The sequence below is a fragment of the Sciurus carolinensis genome, chromosome 8 (genome assembly GCF_902686445.1).
Source record: "Sciurus carolinensis chromosome 8, mSciCar1.2, whole genome shotgun sequence".
NCBI classification, from domain to species: domain Eukaryota; kingdom Metazoa; phylum Chordata; class Mammalia; order Rodentia; family Sciuridae; genus Sciurus; species Sciurus carolinensis.
In genome coordinates, this window is record NC_062220.1 from 65,457,682 (window position 1) to 65,473,811 (window position 16,130).

The 16,130-nt window shown below is 36.3% G+C and overlaps 1 protein-coding gene and 1 pseudogene across 2 annotated transcripts in view; both read left to right on the plus strand.

Moving 5' to 3' along the window:
* Lhfpl3 (LHFPL tetraspan subfamily member 3) overlaps nt 1-16,130 on the plus strand; it is a 546,343-nt gene that overhangs the window by 155,279 nt on the left and 374,934 nt on the right. The window lies entirely within an intron of this gene.
* LOC124991931 (40S ribosomal protein S23-like) lies at nt 10,455-11,397 on the plus strand (annotated as a pseudogene).

Here is a 16,130-nt window from a genome sequence, read left to right on the forward strand (position 1 = left end):
ACATTCTGGACACTTTGCACATCATCTCATTTAATCCTCACTTATTATTTTACTTGGAGAAGATATCACAGAGCAAGCAAACAGAGGAACCAAGATATTAAACAAAGTTTTGCTGGTTCCTAACTCTGTATTTAACCATTATCCTAGATTGCTTTAGCTTAAATGTAATGGATAAACCCACGGAATATGAATCTCATCAGAGTTACTAGGTGCTAGGAGCACTGCTCATTCTATGCCCAGCTTAGAGCAGTATATATAGGATGCGAATGAAAAGTACTTGTGAAAGGGAGAGAGGGAATACTTGGGGAAAAATTTAATCTCGACTCTTATAAACTCTCCAGAGTCCCAAATTATTTTTGAAATGTCATTTCTACCTCTTTGTGATATAAAATTAAAGATCCAAGTGAAGAACAAAGTCTCTTTTGCTCACTTCATCATTTCTGCCCTGAACAGCCCCAATTCCTTAGTGCCTGAAGAAAACATTCCTAGGCTTTTTTCGCAGTTAGAGACGCTATTATAGGTGATTTGCAGGGTAACTGAGATGCTGGGGATGGTAAAATGGAGAAGTAAATTATCTGATTGAAGTATGAAGTATGATTGACAAAGCAAAAAACAAAAGCATTCTTCCCAAGGCATGTTCTATGAATTTACAAGGTTTACTTAAGTGACAGAAAAACACATTGCTAACATACATGAAGAAGAAGATTCTTAGGTTTCAACCTCCAAGGTAAAAAATCCATTTGAACACTATTAATGTAAACAAGAATATGCACACATATACACAAATAATGTGAAGAGACATATATATTTTGAAAGCATTCCTAATTTACCTGATAAAGAAGTTTATTAGGTTTTAATCTCCAAAAGTAAATTATTAATTTAGAAAAATATACACACACATACATACACAATATGAGGATGCACATATTAAAGTTAGAACAACAACAAAGCCAACTGGAAGCCACATCAGATGCTTTTGTCTTCATCTGTGAGAGCTGGCAAATCTGCCACTTTTAGTAAACAGTCTGTGATATGCATTTTTGGGGTGAAATCTCATTTCTCTTGTTCTGTGGTTACCATGGTTACCATCCTACAGAATCCCTGCACACACCAATAAGGAAAAAAGAAGAGAAAAGAAAAATAGAAAAAGGAGAACACAAACATAAATTTAAATAGTAACATACTCCACACTCCTTCCACACTGGAAGGGCTGCATCTTGGAGCCTGGTCAGAAATCTTTCGGCACTAATATCCATTTCCAGTGCTGCTGAGGAAAGCAGCAGATACCTAAAGTTGGGGAAGAGGCTGGACCAGACATGGCTCACTGTGATCACAGAGTCCAAACACCTGAGTCAGAGTCCTAACCTGACACATTGGACATGTGAGAGGCCAGGTTCAAAGGCCTGGGATTTAGGGAATCGGGATAAAGCAGCCATGGCCTTGGGGTAGGAATAGTTCCCCAGGGACCAACAGATTTTTGTCAAGTGTCTTCCTTAAGGCAGACCTCTCTTTGAACCTCAGTTTCCTAATCTCTTGCATGAAGACAAAACAACACTTTCCTCCTCGTAGGACTATAGTGAGGTTAACCACGATAATCACTATAAAAATATATTTAGGGAACTCACAGTGCTAGAAAATGCAGTTTCTAATGATTGTGGTTATGATTATTACTATGACAGCAAAATCAACCACTACTACTCAACCAAAAGAAATCCCCATGAGCTCTATCAAACCACAGGGTGCAGGAGCTTCCCTTGTCACTCACTTATGTGCCTCATTTTAGACATCTTATCTTTGTACTAGAAGAAGAGAACTGAGCACACAGTTTTTAATCCCAAATGTATTTCAACCCTAATTTGTTGCATTCATTTATGCTTCACTTTCTGCCCATGGAAACAATTTTTAATAAAACTTTCCTTTCCCTTGGCAAAAAGAACAATTAGAAATGCTGACTCTTAGGACTCAAATGGGTCCTTAATAAATTCTAAGCTAAAACTGGAACATTTAAGTAAATTTAAAAATGGAAAGATGTATTCAACTATTGCTCCTTGGTAAAGAACTTCAAAAACATTCCAAGAATTTTCCTCCATGAGGACCATGAGTCTAAGTTTTGGGCATGAACAGTTCCAGGTATAGCTACTCACTTCAGCTCAAATTAACAAAAGTGAAGTATGACTGAAAGTCATTGTTTTTGCTCCAAAAGTCATGGCATAGTACATGCTTTAATCTTATTCTTTAGAAAAATGGTGTCATCCTAACTATGTTGTGACAAAAATAAGCATATAGGGATAAGAGTTGGGAGACTTTGAATCTAGTCTTCACTTTGCCATCAGCTTGATGAGTAATGTAAGGAACACCAGATAACTCTTGTTCAGCTGTTTCCTTATTTACAAAATGGATTACACTTTCCATATTTATTTTATTAGAGTTCTTGCTATCAAATGAAATGAATGATGTCAATGTGCTTTGGAAGTGAAAGAAGTTTAATATTATCTCAAAACTGAATTATTTATATTTTTGTTAGTACTCTTTTGTTTTGTTTTCATTTTTTGGTACTCCTGGGGAATCTAACCAAGGGGCACTTTACCACTGAACTACATCTCCAGCCACTTTTGAATTCTTTATTTTGAGACAGGGTCTCACTAAGTTGCTGAGGGTCTTCCTAAGTTGCTGAGACTGGCCTTGAACTTGTGAGCCTCCTGTCTCAGCTGGGATTGCAGGCAGGAGCCACGGCATAGTATTTATTCATAAAGGAAGAAACAGTTGCTGCAATGAAGCATGACTCAGCTCTTACCTGTTAAGGTCAGTCCCCTGGCATCACCCTTGTGGAAACAGGCCATCCTGTAAAGTTCTACCACCTGCCTGGTAAAGGCTCAGGCCTTTGGAGAAAGGAATTCAAAAGAATGAGGGACATTTTGTGTTTGTTTTTGGTGCACCAGTATTGTATCATTAATTACAGAGTGTTTTCCCTCCCCAAAGGGGCCTGGTAACTACTAATAAGATGAATTAGCTCAATCTGTTACGTTAATTTCTTTTTATTGGGAGGTTTAAATCATTAAAGTAATGATCTAATCCATATTTGAAGCAAGTTAATAAAGTGCATGCAGTTATAATCACATTTAACCCAAAAACTATTTGGAACCTGGTAAATTGCTTTAAAATATTCCATTGTATTTGGGTAGTGCTTTCTTGTTAGTAGAAAAATACTACTAATTTTTTAAAAAATTTAAAAATGAACCGACAGATTAAAAGATATTTTACATTTTTCATTTTTCTCAAATGCAGTTAATATACTATTCTTTAAGAGAGGATTGGATCATAAAGATGGTGGGTTTGTGTTTACATTGACTGTGCATTATACTGATCAGATGGCTATTTCCAGGACTGATTCAGTCCAAGAAGAAATGGGGTTGTGGGTGGATATTGAAGTCTCAAAGGTTCACAGGTATCACAAGCCTTTTGTTTTTGACAGTGACATTATTCTTTTAAGGTCTTTCTTTCTCAGAGATGGTTGTGGGGATTAGACAGTTTCTGGGAACCTATTTCAACAATCTGCTGATTTTATCAATAGCCTTATGATCCCTTCTAATTAACTGAAGATCAATACATTGAAAACAAAATTTAAAGAATTTATTAGAACTTAATTGTTATTTTAGCAAGTGTTGCTCACTAAATTTTGCTTCACAAATTTGAAAATGCTAGCATCACTATTATGAAAATAACCAGATAATTAATGAAACAGAGAAGAAAAGAGAGAGAACCACAATTTTAGTTCTGAGGAATTTTTGTGCTTACGAGTATGTGATCCCTGTGGTTTGTGTGTTATGTGCTGCCTCTTAAATCCATCTGCCTCCTCATTCTTCCTGTTACTCTGGGCTACTTAGGCTTTCATCTCTCTTACATGGACCCTTGTAATTAATGGCAACCTTGGGTCCTTGCCTCAATGTTTCCATGTCCACTACGTCTCTTCCCAACGAGGGCTGAATGAATCTTCTAAACACAAGTCAGATCATTCATCAACCTAAAACTCTTTAATATGTAAGTCCCTGCCTGTGGAGCAAATGCTCTCTTCTGTTCAGATATGACTGCATGTACTTTCTTCATATCTTGTACTATCTTCTTCCAGGAACATCTCAATTGGACCTTTCAAATGCCTTGTCATCCTTTAAGAGTCAAGTGTCTCTGAGATGCTCTCTCAATCCTGCCTCATTTTTCTGAACTCCCAAATAGCTTAACCTTCTCGTTTAATGTGTATATTGTTATCTAAGCATGTACACTTATCATTTTATAGTGCAATATTGAATTTACCTCTTGCTTTGTCATCTTTATCATGACTATATCCCCAGGGTTTATCACAGTGCTTGACAAAAAAATGCTCAATAAATGTTTATTGATTGAAGGAAGGAAAAAAATAAGGGAAGGAACATACTGAATGGTTTGGTGTATCCTTTTGAATTTCAAATATTATTCCTATGTTAATCATAGGTTTATTTTAACTAACTCTTTACAACATAATAAACTAATACCATATACCACTTTAATACTGCATTCTTTTCAACATTTGTTCTACTAATTTAAAAGCTATTAAGTAAGATGAAGTCTTCAGAACCAGTCAACTGAATGGCTGCAGTCACTTGGGAGCAGTTAGTGCTCTATACAATTGCTAATATGATTTAAACTGAAGGCAAATCTTTTTTAGTTTTGAAGTTGAGTAAATAGGCTGTTCATCAAATCTGAAGCTCCATCTAAATGCATTCTTTGTGTGTGTTTTTATAGTCGTGAACTGAAGAACTTGATACACCTGTGTCCCCCATGCACAGTAGTGCATTATACTGACAGGCCACTCACACCTCTTCTAGAGGATGGGGTTTGTATTTCCCAGGCCCTGCTCTTCTCTGGAATCCACCATAAAATACCCTGGATTCAGAGATTCTGGGTCATGTGACCTGATCCAACCTGGGGCTCAGATATGTTAAGAGAAATGAAAGAAAATTGTAGAAATGGTAGATTCCGATTTAAAATAGGGAGAAAAGGAAAAAAATTTAAAGGAAACCAAATATATTTCTGCAGATACCCTTAGATTCTACAATTGAATTAACTATAGCATAGTTGATATGATGGTTGTGGTCTGTTTTCTTTTCTAGCTATAATAACTGGTTTTCTGAACAATGAATTAGATCAATTGTACTATGTGGGGAATCAAATTAACTGAAAGAAACTTCAAAATAATCAGATTGTGGTCCACTTATTGTAAATGCATTTGGAGAAAGGAATGGAAATCAAATTACTGAAGATACCTATAAGAAAAATGATTTAGTGAAAATAGACATTAATCATCAAACATTCACATACCATTACTGAGATTTTTGTGGATATTGAAAATTAATTCAGAATTATTTATGTCCACAAAAACTGTACATCGAGTCTCATAACTATGTAACATATTACTTTCCATGTTGCATAATGGTGGAAAATTCAATTTACTTGCTAACACCAGAAGTGATTAAAAATATTTTTTCTTTGTCCCCTGGTTTAGGAGTTGGAAATAAATCCCTCTCTTACCTATCAGAGTAAGAAAGGCACTGTTCAGTGCTTCAGTTCTTAATCCTATCAGTCTTACCACCAAGTTTGGTGCAGGGCTGCTTTTACACTCCTCTTAACTGAAGAAAAAAGAATTACAGGAAAATGGTGAGCACAGAAATCATGTCCACATGTTGGCTAAGCCATCTGGAATATGACCACAAGAATTATTACTGCTCCAGGTTCCAATTCTCATAACACATTAAGACTACAAACAATCATGCTTATTCAGGGTAGATCTAGGGTACTGCATTCCACCTACCCACATCTCACAAATAACTTCCTGGGGTTCTTGCACATGCTCCTTGCAAGGAAGGAGAAATGCATTTAGTAGTGCAAGTTGCCTACAGTGCTTTTCCAACCCTTACAATGCAGAGGGTTTCTAATAACATTTATTTTTTCCAATATATTTATTCCATACTAACTGGGTTGTAGGACGGTTCTGGAAGGTCTAGTTTTCAGGGCATCATCTTTTAAAATGATAATACTAATATTCAGTAATTTCTGAGTCCTTAGGAAAGGGCAATCTTTTACTCTATCAATGATAGTATAAATCATTTCAAATTTTCTAGAAGATAAGTAAAAATAGTTACTAACAGTCTTAAAATTTCACGAACCCTTGACCCAGCAGTTGGTTTCTAAAAACTTATATTAAAGATATAATCAAATATGCTGGCAAATATTTAATTATACAACTCTTCATTGAATGTGTATAAAAACAAAAGCTAGAAACAATTTAAACATTTCCTTATATAAGGAATTGGTTAAATAAATTAAGCTTTATAAGACAATAGTATGAAGCAATGAAAAGATCTTCACATAATTTGAAGCAAAAAGATCAGTTAGAAAAATAAAATGAACACTATCCCATTTAATTAAAACACATACACATATGTACATATGCGAGTGAGTGTATGTGTAGAAAAGATAAGAAAAATAGCTCCCTGGCACATGGAACTGATTATAAGAACTTTTAATATTTTTTCTTTGTTTACCTATGTTTTTCTAGGGTTTCCATAAAGTTTTGCTTTTTATAAGAAACAAAGGAAGCATTTTTTTCTCAAGGCAATGATTTCCAAAATGTTTTTGAGTGTTCTATTGCATAATTTGATCATTTCCATATTTAAGTTATTTGGCTTAAGTCCACCCAACATTTCTTTAGCATTCATGTATGCTTGTGTGTTTTTTTTCATTATGCTCTTCTTTTGTATTTCTTGTTTTGTTTTTATTTAGTTGGTAATGAAAAATTACTACTCAACACACTTATATAATCCATCCTGTATTTGAAGATAGTAATCAAGTAATCTGTTACTCATTTTTTATTCTTCTGGACCAAATAGACCCCATTCCTTTCATCTTTCTTCATGAGTCTATTTTCTATTCCTTTCATCTTTATTTGTTTTTCATCTCTGAACACTCTCTACTTCATTCATGTAGAATTTAAAATGCAGTGGCCAAACCAAAGACAATAATAGAAAAATATGACCAAGACAGGCTAAAATGGAAGGAGCTATACTTAACCTTTAGCCACTGAAGAGTATGGTATGTTTTCTTTTTTTTTTTTAAATCATCATCAATTGTGTATTCACCTTTTATTTATAAACAGTTAATATTTCTCCAAGTTTTCTGACTGCATTTTCTTTTTATATTTTACCGTAACTTAAATGTTTGTTGTTAGATTTTTGTCCTAAATGTTTTCTCATTTATATGCTTATCCTTAGAGCATTAACTTGCATTTTTGATAGGAAACTTTCTCAAAAATATCAAGGTCATTTTGAATTCAGTGAGTGATATTACAAGCAATAGTAACCCCTCCTGATTGAGAATTCTCCACAGATCTGACAAGTGCATTTCTGATTCTGGGTCATGAATGTTGAATACAAATACAGTGGCCTCAGGGCCGATTCCAACACACATTGTATCATCTCTTCCTCTGGGTAATATCCTTGATTCAACGCTGTGTTCACATTATGATAGGGCAATAAGCACCTCATGAGACATGGTGTATATGGCATTAAAACAATTGCCAGAATTCATGATGAATAACTTGGGTCACCATCCCTTTGTTTTTATTGTGTGGCAATAGCATACAAAGAAACTCAGTAAGTGTAGCATGGTTTGTTCTACATATACTTTCTGTGGAGGCTTTTTATTAGTTAATCATCAGCATGGAACAATTAGGCTAATGAACTTTTTTAGCCTTCAAGGACTGTGAAGTCACACTGCTACATGTACATATCTATGTGTGTGTGTATGTGTACCACTACGTGCACATATTTACAAATTATATACACAGAATGTGTGTGTGTATACACACACACACACAAAGAAAGAGAGAAGTGCATCAAAGCAGAGCTATTCAACATTTAAAATTGTATCAGAGTAACACTGTTCCCCCACCAAGTATTCAGAAAGACAAGCATTAAAGGAAATATATAGTACTTTTCTGTTCTATTAGGCATGAATTATATAACCAGTAGAAATTTTGTCTTCTAACTCCACAATTATATTTCGTTATGAACAGGGAAAAACATTTTACCTGGGCTGTGTTTATTTTTAAAGTCATCTCATTCAAATTAGATATGGAAATGAAAGCTTTCACGTCGCTGATGCTGAAGAGCAAATTATAAGTAAATGACGGTAATTATAAAGTTCAAGCTTGTATTCTCTGGTGTATGCCTAAAGGTAATGAGAAAGCAGAGGGTAAAAGTTGGAGATGGTAAAGATGGAGAATGGTGAGCTGTCAGAGAGTTCCAGATGAAGAGGTATAATAGCAGCATCAATAGTGCTGGGTTGCATGGAGGAAATTATCTAAGCATGGATGACTGAGTTGTTTTATTTGCAAGAGAAAAAAACTCAAAGTCTTTGGGGATATCACAATCAGTTAATTATCATATATAAAAAATATGTTTATATGTACAAAAAAGATAAGCACAAGGTGATGCACTAATGAATATAGTAGAATTATTAACCCAATCAAGTGTTTAAATATGAATAAGTGCAATTAATGAAATTAGTTACTGTTAAAATTACCAAAGTCTGTCATTGTAATATAAAAGCTAATCTCTATCAAGTAGATTAATCAAAAGTCTTGAAAAAAGTTACTGTTCTCCATTTTCAAATACTGTAGTTATACACCAGAAGTTATATACCTAAAAGATATCTCTTCCTCCAAGGAAACTAAACCTAAAATGGACTTGATTACATGTAATACTCATGCAGCTCTTTGAAAGTAAATGCAATCAACTCACTAGAATAGCATGAAAATTGACTTTATAAGAGTTTTTTTCTTGCAGTACCTCAGAGTATGCAGAGCACATCCCATGTACTATTCCATCACTGAACTCCTATTCCCTTCAGTACACAGTTTAGATACACCTTCTCTGGGAAGCATTTCCTGACCCCCACGGCTCTAAGTGTTCCTGTGACATTTCTGTGCACATGATGCTCCCTACCACTTGTTCCAATGTTTATTCACTTATTTGTCTCTGTCATTAGACTATAATCAAGTCCCCAAGGTTGTGTTATATAGACTGTTGTGGACCCACAGTCTGTCATACAGCCTGATACTATTTGATGTTCATCGATACTTATAATCTCACTTTAGCATCAGTTCAACCCTAAAAGATACAGGTTGGGATTAAAATCCCAATTTTGTACTGAAAAAGATTAGGTTTTCAGAGCTTCTGTGATTTGTACAAGATCATACAGATGGTTAGTGAAATAATTGTGAGTCAAATGTTTGATCATAGAAATCAAGGAAAATAGAGCTTTAAAAGGATTATTTAAACAATTCCAAATACAGCAGACATTTTTATTTAATAAAAGAATTTGGAAGGAACTGGTGGTCTTTGAGAGCAGTCTCAGAAGAAGACTGAGGAATGGAAGTGTAAATCTAGGAAATTTAGAGAAAAAATGCAATAAAAGACAAGTAATAGAAATAGCTAATTCATAAAGTTTTCCATTGAAAGTCACAAAAATGTGGATGGCACTAAGAAGGCATATAAATAAAATTCTTTTTCAGAAGGGAGATCTGGTGTGCATTCATAAAACATAGTCAAGTTCTACTGGGAAGTTGGAGTAGATGAAGAGAAAAAGTCAGAGTGAGAAATGCAGCCATCAAAGAACAAAATGGAAGTAAATTCCCTGGATTTCCCCCCAGATTTGAAGCTGAAAAAGTAGGAAACATGGAATTCTACCTGCACTTACCAGTAATGAGGTAATGCAGAGTGGTGTCAGGGAAAACCTGCTGAAACAGAAGGCTTAAATAAGACCCAGAGTCTCAAAACATAGCATAATACAAATGTCCAGGTTTTAATAATGAATCACTGTTGTAGAAAGACCTGGGAAAAACTCAAACCAAGAGTAAAAAGACAATTAGTCAATGCCAACACCATGATTATATGATGTTGGAATTGTCTGATAAGGACTTTGAATTGATAAAAATGTCAGTGAATAATAATAAATATGGTTGAAACAAATGAAAAACTAAAAAGTCTCAGAAAAGAAGTAAAAAGTCTCTGCAAACAGAAAACTAATATAAAGATAAAACAGAAATTTTAGAACTGGAAAGCACAATAACTGAAATTAAAAGTTTGAGGATGAGAACAATACCAAAATGGAGGGGTCAAAGGGAGAATCAATAAAACAAAATGTAGAACAATGGAAATGACCTAATCTGAGAAACTGAGAAAAGAGAGACAGAAAAGATAATGAACCTACAGAAACTGTGGGTTTATAGATTTAAAAAAAAAAATCTAACATTCATGTAATCTGGGCCCTGGAAGCAGCAAAGAAAGAAGATTTGGCATTGGGCTGAAAAAGTACTCAAAGAACATTGACTAAAAACTTCTCAAGAGACATAAAACTACTGATTCAAGAAGCTAACCAGGATATGATTAAAGATAGCCACACCAAGACACCTGATAATTTTACTTCCTGAACTAAAAGAAAAGGAAATTGTTGAAAGTTGTCAGGGAAAAATTGCAACTTACCTATAGGAAAAAAGTTTTTTGAATGACAGTGACATTCTCACAAGAAACCATGGAAGACCCTAGTACTGGGTATAACCATAAAGGTCTAATAAAAAAGAATATACAAGATCTGCAGAATTAAAATTTAAAATCAAATTTCAGAAAACATAAATATGGTTTTAATTTTTAAACCTACAAATCAAAAAAGAAAAAGGAAACCATGGAAGAAAGAAGGAACGAAACACATTATTCAAGTGCTGAAATAAAATAACTGTCAACCCAGAATCCTGTACTATGCAAAAATATCTTTCAAGAACGAAAGGAAAATCAAGACTTTCTCAGATAAGGGAAACTAAGAGAATTTGTCCTAGAAGAATGGCTATCCAGCTCTTTCTTTCACTGGGCCCCTTGGCACCGACAGGATGGGCAAGTGTCGCGGTCTTCGTACTGCCAGGAAGTTCCGTAGTCACCAATGGGACCAGAAGTGGCATGATGAAAGCACAGCCCTGAAGGCCAACCCTTTTGGTCATGCTTCCCATGCAAAGGGAATTGTGCTGGAAAAAGTAGGGGTTGAAGCCAAACAGCCAAATTCTGCCATTAGGAAGTGTGTCAGGGTGCAGCTGATCAAGAATGGCAAGAAATCACAGCTTTTGTACCCAATGATGGTTGCCTGAACTTTATGAGGAAACTTTATGAGGAAAATGATGAAGTTCTGGTTGCTGGATTTGGTTGAAAAGGTCAGGCTGTTGATGACATTCCTGGAGTCTGCTTTAAGGTTGTTAAAAGTAGCCAATGTCTCTCTTTGGCCCTATACAAAGGCAAGAAGGAAAGACCAAGATCATAAATTTTGCTGATGAAAACAATAGTAATAAATTATCATATTAAAAAAAAAAAAAAGAATGACTATCCAATTGCTCTTAACAGAAAGAGAACAATAAAGGAAGGAACTTCTCCAAATTTCAGATTACATCAAATCTATATGGAAAATCCCAAGGATACTTCAAAAATATTCCTAGAACTAATGAATGAGCTTCACAGTGTAAGATACAATATCAATAAATTAAATCAGTTGTATTTCTACAACTTGCAATGAACATGAGGACATAAAAGTTAAAAATAAAATACTATTTACATTTACTAAGAAATATGAAATAGAATAAGTTACTCTGGTGTAAGACTAACAGCACCTGTATGCTGAAAACCACACAATGCTGATGAAAGAGATCTCAGAACTAAATAAAGGAGAGACATACCATTTTCATGAGCTGGAAGTCTCATCACAGTAAAGATGTCAGTTTTTCCTAAATTGATTACAGGTTTAGCACAATTCCTATTAAAATCTCAGCACAATTTTTCTGTAGATATAAAATAATAATTCTAAAATTTATATTGAAAGGCAAAGATATTGGAATAACTTCAACCATTTTAAGGATAAAAATGGGTAGAATCCATCTATCCTCCTTCAAGCCTCATTTTGATTTTAAATTTTAATTCTGCAAGGAAGATAAACACATAAATCAATGGAACAAAATTAAGAACCCCAAAATAGATGATTGCAAAAACATTTTAATGGATAGCTTTTTCAGCAACAAACAGTGCTTGAGCTGTTGGACATCCATCCAGGCATACAGGTAAATCTTGACCTAAGTCTCACAAAAGTTAACTGATATAATACAAAATGACAAAAAATGAACTCAAAATGGATTATAATCTTAAATATACAACTATAAAAACCTTAGGGAGAAAATCATAGTGGAAAATCCTTGTTATCTAGGGGTGGGCAAAGAGTTCTTAGACTTGACATCAAAAACACAATCCATAAAAAGTGTCAAATTCGATTATATCAAAATGTTAAGTTTTTGCTCTGTGAAAGACATCATTAAGAGAATGAAAATTCAATTTATGAGAAGAAAAATCTGTTTGTAACTATATATTTGACAAAGTACTAAACCTATAGAATACATAAAGAAAGACTCAGTGGTAAAAATGAATAATCTAGCTATTTCCACGGGGCAATCCAAGATGGCAGACTAGAGGGTGACTGCATCTCCAGTCGCTCCAGAACCCAGGATTCAAGAAGGGGAGGCATTGAGAGACTTGGACTAACATAGAGCCACCGGGTGAGTCTCCCCCACGGGTGAAGCATGGCCTGGGCAGCAGGCCCAGATAGTGGCAACTTATCAGAGCAGGGCAGGGCAGCTAGAGTCTTCCCCAGGTAGCCCTGCTCACTCCCGTGGTGGGCTCCTCCCACACGGCCAGCTTCTTGGAGCAGGCCCCCCAGTGAGAGCCTTTCTGCACAGAACAAGCTCCAAGTCCCAGAGCCAGTAGCGAGCTCCGGCCTGCAGGCAGCTTCAGGGACCAGGACAGGGCAGCCAGGGACTTCCCCAAGCAGCCCAGCTCCCTCCGGCGAGAGGCGCCTTTCAAGGCTATCTTCTCGGAGCAGACTTCCCAGTGAGAGCCTTTCTACACAGAGCCAGCCACAAGTCCCAGAGCCAGCAGAGAGCTCTGACCCACAGGCAGCCTCTGGGACCAGGGCAGGGCAGCCAGAGACTTCTCCAGGTGGCTCTGCCCCCTCCGGCCACAGGCTCGTTCCATGGGGCAATCCAAGATGGGGGGACTAGAAGGTGACTGCATCTCCAGTCGCTCCAGAACCCAGGACTCAAGAAGGGGAGGCATTGAGAGACTTGGACTAACATAGAACCATAGGGTGAGTCTCCCCCACCGGGTGAAGCTCAGCCTGGGTGGCAGGCCCAGATAGTGGCAACTTATCAGAGCAGGGCAGGGCACCTAAGTCTTCCCCAGGTAGCCCTGCTCACTCCCACGGTGGGCTCCTCCCACATGGCCAACTTCTTGGAGCAGGCCCCCCAGTGAGAGCCTTTCTGCACAGAACCTGCTCCAAGTCCTGCCAGCCGCGAGTTCCGGCCCGCAGGCAGCTTCAGGGACCAGGACAGGGCAGCCAGGGACTTCCCCAAGCAGCCCGGCTCCCTCTGGCAGGAGGCTCCTTTCACAGCCAGCTTCTCAGAGCAGACCGCCCAGTGAAGCCTTCCGCACAGAGCCAGCTCCAAGCCCTGGAACCAGTAGCGGGCTAGGGCAGCTTTCTTCAGAAGCACTGCATTATCAAGTTCCTCCAAGACTTCGGGTTACTGAAGGCTGGGAGGTGATACACTGGAAATCTACAGGGACACTATAAGCCAATAGAGGAAATCTGCAATATCTCAGAGTCCCACTGACATCTGACCAATTGAGAAACAAGGGAAGAAAATGTCCCAAACAAGCCAAGATACTATATCAATAAAACCCAATGACAGCACAGCAGAAGAAATGTCAGAAAGGGAGTTCAGAATGTACATAATTAAAACAATCAGGGAAGCAAACAAGGAGATGAAAGAGCAAATGCAGGCATTGAAGGAGGAGATGAAAGAGCAAATGCAGGCATTAAATGATCGCACCAATCAACAGTTAAAGACCAAATATGGAAAGCAAGAGATCATTTCAATAAAGAGTTAGAGATACTGAAAAAAAAAAGCAAACAGAAATCCTTGAAATGAAGGAAACAATAAACCAGTTAAAAACTCCATAGAAAGCATAACCAATAGGATAGAACACCTGGAAGACAGAACCTCAGACATTGAAGGCAAAATATGTAATCTTGAAAATAAAGTTGACCAAACAGAGAAGATGGTAAGAAATCATGAACAGAATCTACTAGAATTATGGGATATCATGAAAAGGCCAAATTTAAGAATTATTGGGATTGAGGAAGGCTTAGAGAAAAAAACCAAAGGAATGAACAATCTATTCAATGAAATAATATCAGAAAATTTCCCAAATCTGAAGAACAAAGTGGAAAACCAAGTACAAGAGGCTTATAGGACTCCAAATACACAAAATTACAACAGACCCACACCAAGGCACATTATTATGAAAATACCTAACATACAAAATAAAGACAGAATTTTAAAGGCCACGAGAGAAAAGAATCAAATTACATTCAGGGGGAAACCAATATGGATATCAGCAGATTTTTCAATCCAGACCCTAAAAGCTAGAAGGGCCTGGAACAACATTTACCAAGCCCTGAAAGAAAACAGATGCCAACCAAGAATCTTATACCCACCAAAACTTACTTTCAGATTTGACGACAAAATAAGATCCTTACATGACAAACAAAAGCTAAAGGAATTTACAAAAAGAAAGCCAGCATTACAGAACATTCTCAGCAAAATATTCCATGAGGAAGAGATGAAAAACAACGATGCAAATCAGCAATGGGAGGAACTAGCCTAAAGGAATAGCCAAATAAAGGAGAAACCAAATCATGTCAAAAAACAAAAATGAGTCAAATGACTGGGAATACAAATCATATCACAGTAATAACCCTGAATGTTAATGGCCTGAACTCATCAATCAAAAGACATAGACTGGCAGATTGGATTAAAAAGAAAAATCCAACAATATGCTGCCTGCAAGAGACTCATCTCATAGAAAGAGATACCCATAGACTAAAGGTGAAATGATGGGAAAAAACATACCATGCACACGGACACAGCAAAAAAGCTGGAATATCCATCCTCATTTCAGATAATGTGGACTTCAAGCCAAAACTAGTCAGAAGGGATAAAGAAGGACATTACATGCTGCTTAAGGGAAGCATAAATCAGTAAGACATAACAATCATAAGTATCTATGCCCCGAACATTGCTCATCCATGTACGTCAAACAAATCCTTCTCAATTCCAGAAATCAAATAGACCACAACACAATAATACTAGGCGATTTTAATACACCTCTCTCACCACTGGATAGATCTTCCAAACAAAATTTAAATAAAGAAACCATAGATCTCAATAACACAATCAACAATTTAGACTTAACAGACATATATAGAATATACCATCCAACAAAGAACGAATACACTTTCTTCTCAGCAGCACATGGATCCTTCTCTAAAATAGACCATATTTTATGCCACAAAGCTACCGTTAGCAAATACAAGAAGATAGAGACACTACCTTGTACTCTATCAGATCATAATGGATTGAAATTAGAAATAAATGACAGAAGAAAAAACAGAAACTTCTCCAATACCTGCAGATTAAACAATATGCTATTATATCACGAATGGATAACAGAAGACATCAGGAGGGAAATAAAAAAATTCTTAGAAGTAAACGATAACAAAGACACATCATATCAAAATCTCTGGGACACTATGAAAGCAATACTTAGAGGAAGATTTATTTCATGGGGCGCATTCAACAAAAGAAATAGAAATCAATAAATAAACGACTTAACGCTACAGCTCAAAGCCCTAGAAAAAGAAAAGCAGACCAATACCAAAAGTAGAAGACAGGAAATAGTTAAAATCAGAGCCAAAATCAACAAATTGAAACAAAAGAAACAATCGGAAAAATTAACAAAATAAATAGTTGGTTCTTGAAAAAATAAACAAAATTGATAAACGCTTAGCCACACTAAAAAGAGAAAGAGGGAGAAAACTCAAATTACTAAAATTCGGAATGAACAAGGAAATATCACAACAGACACGAGGTGAAATACAAAACATAATTAGAAGCT